Source organism: Arachis duranensis, chromosome 7, assembly GCF_000817695.3.
Source record: "Arachis duranensis cultivar V14167 chromosome 7, aradu.V14167.gnm2.J7QH, whole genome shotgun sequence".
NCBI classification, from domain to species: Eukaryota; Viridiplantae; Streptophyta; class Magnoliopsida; order Fabales; family Fabaceae; genus Arachis; species Arachis duranensis.
This window is the reverse complement of record NC_029778.3, coordinates 58,220,769-58,223,337: the sequence shown is the minus strand read 5'-3', so window position 1 is coordinate 58,223,337 and position 2,569 is coordinate 58,220,769. Positions and strand designations below refer to the sequence as shown.

Here is a 2,569-nt window from a genome sequence, read left to right as displayed (position 1 = left end):
TACATAGCCCAAATGGCAAGCGCCTATAGGCAAACACCCCATATGGGCAAGTAAATGATGTTTTCTCCTGGTCTCTTAGATCAACCACTACTATTTGATTATATCCTGAATAACCATCTAAAAAACAATAGTACGCGTGTCCTGCAAGTCTTTCTAGCATCTGGTCCATGAAGGGAAGTGGAAAATGATCTTTTCTCGTGGCTTCATTGAGTTTTCTGTAATCAATACACATCCTCCATCCTGTGACAGTTCTTGTAGGGATTAGCTCATTCCTTTTATTGGGTACCACAGTGATTCCTCCTTTCTTGGGGACCACTTGGACAGGACTGACCCATGGGCTATCCGAAATTGGGTAGATTACTCCTCCCTGCCACAGTTTCATGACTTCCTTCTGTACCACTTCCTTCATAATTGGATTCAGCCTTCTTTGGGGTTGAATGGACGGTTTGGCATCATCTTCCAATAGTATCTTATGCATGGATATGGCCGAACTGATTCCCTTCAAGTCAGCAAGTGTCCATCCGATGGCATCCTTATGCTTTTGTAAGACTTGAAGTAACTCTTCCTCCTGTTCTTGGCTGAGGGCTGAATTTATCATCACTGGATAGCTTTCACTCTCTCCTAAGTATGCATACTTGAGAGTGGGCGGTAGTGCCTTTAATTCAAGTTTGGGTGCTTCTTTTTTTTATCCTTCCCCTCTAGTGTGCCATGAACATAAGTTTCAGCTATTGCAACCTCTTCGCTTGATGTTGATTCCTCTTCTTCTGTTAACCCCTCAAGTTCTTCTTCTTCAAGAGTCTCTTGCACCACAACATCCACTGAATCCAACCTCATACATTCTCCCAGTGAGTTTTATGGGTAGCTCATGGCCTTGAACACATTGAATATCATTTTCTTCTTATGCAGTCTACGGACAAGCTCACCCTTTTGGACATCAATGATGGCTCCAGCAGTGGCCAAGAATGGCCTTTCCAAGATGATAGAGGTTTTAGCTCCTTCCTCCATGTCCAATACTACGAAGTCTGCTAGAAAGATAAAGTCTCCCACCTTCACCAACAAATCTTCTACTATTCTGTGAGAAAACTTGAATGATTGGTCTGCTAGTTACAGGGCCATTCTTGTTGGTTTGGCCTCTTCAATCCTCATTTTCCTCATCATTGCTAAGGACATTAGATTTATGCTAGCCCCTAGATCACATAAAGCCTTCTCCACTGTGATTTCCCCTATGATACAAGGGATTTGGAAGCTCCCGGGATCCTTCAATTTCTGGGGCAATTTGTGCTGGATGATGGCACTGCATTCTTCGGTGAGCACCACAGTCTCATTGTTCCTCCAGTTTCTCTTCTTAGTCATTAACTCCTTCAAGAACTTGGCATAGAGTGGCATTTGCTCTATTGCTTCAGCAAAGGGTATGTTGATTTGTAGTTTCTTGAAGATTTCCAAGAATCTTGAAAATTGGTTGTCCTCTCCCTTATTCTTTAATTACTGGGGCTATGGGGCTTTTGAAATGCTTGATTTTAGCACTTCTCCCTCTTGATGTGACTTAGGAGTGGAGACTTGAGTTTCCTCTTGTCCCTTTTCTTCTTCATCTGAGTTCTTCTCTGGTGATTTCTTTTGGATCTCTCTCAACTCCTTCCTATTTCTGAGGGCGAAAGCCTGACACTCCTCCCTTGGAGTTGAATTAGTGTTGCTGTGAATGTTGTGGCCAGGGGCTTGCTTGAATAAGTAGCCAATTTGTGTTTCAAGTTTCTTGATGGCAGCATCTTGATTCTGCATATTGGATCGCACTTCTTCCCGAAAAGCTTTACTATCTTGAATTTCCTTACATATGCTTTCAAGTAGTCTCAATTTTGGAAAGTCTATCTTCGGTTAGTGTTGGTGAGTTGAGAATAGGTGGTTGAGAAGGGTGATTAGGTGGGTGTTGATAGGATCTTTGTAAGGTATGTTGGTGAGTTGCATTGTTGTTGGGATTGTGGTTGTGGCGTCTCTAGTCTTGGCCATGGTCCTGTTGATTTCCCCACCCAAAGTTAGGGTGGTTTCTCCAACCAGAATTATAAGTTTTAGAGTATGGATCATGGGTTTGTCTGGGTAAGTTTCTAACATAGTTGGCTTGTTCCCAGTTACCTTCTTCTCCTACATTCACTCCTTCTTGAGCTGGTAATGAGGTGATGACTGCTGTGACTTGGTTTTCTTCTACTTTCTTGGTAAGATCTGCTAGCTGCTTGGTGATCATCTTGTTTTGAGCCAGCAATGCATCCATGAGGTTCAGCTCCATTACTCGTCGAGTATTGCTTCTCTCAGAAGCATAGAAGTAGTCATTCTCAGCGACAGTCTCAATGACATCTATGGCTTCTTCAATGGTTTTCGTCTTGTTTAGAGAGCCCCCTAATGAATGGTCTACGACCTTCTTTGACTCATAAGAAAGACCTTCATAGAAGATGTGTAGTTGGACCCATTCATTGAACATGTCTGGTGGGCATCTTCTTGTTAAGTCTTTAAACCTCTCCCATGCCTCATAGAGAGTTTCACCATCTTGTTGTCTAAAAGATTGCACCTCAGCTCTCAGCCT

At 42.8% G+C, this 2,569-nt stretch overlaps 1 non-coding gene across 1 annotated transcript; it reads left to right on the top strand.

Annotated features, from left to right (window-relative positions):
- Positions 1-2,465: 2,465 nt before the first annotated feature.
- LOC127740751 (small nucleolar RNA R71) lies at positions 2,466-2,569 on the top strand. The gene has a single exon (XR_008001610.1). It is a non-coding gene; the product is annotated as a small nucleolar RNA R71 (small nucleolar RNA).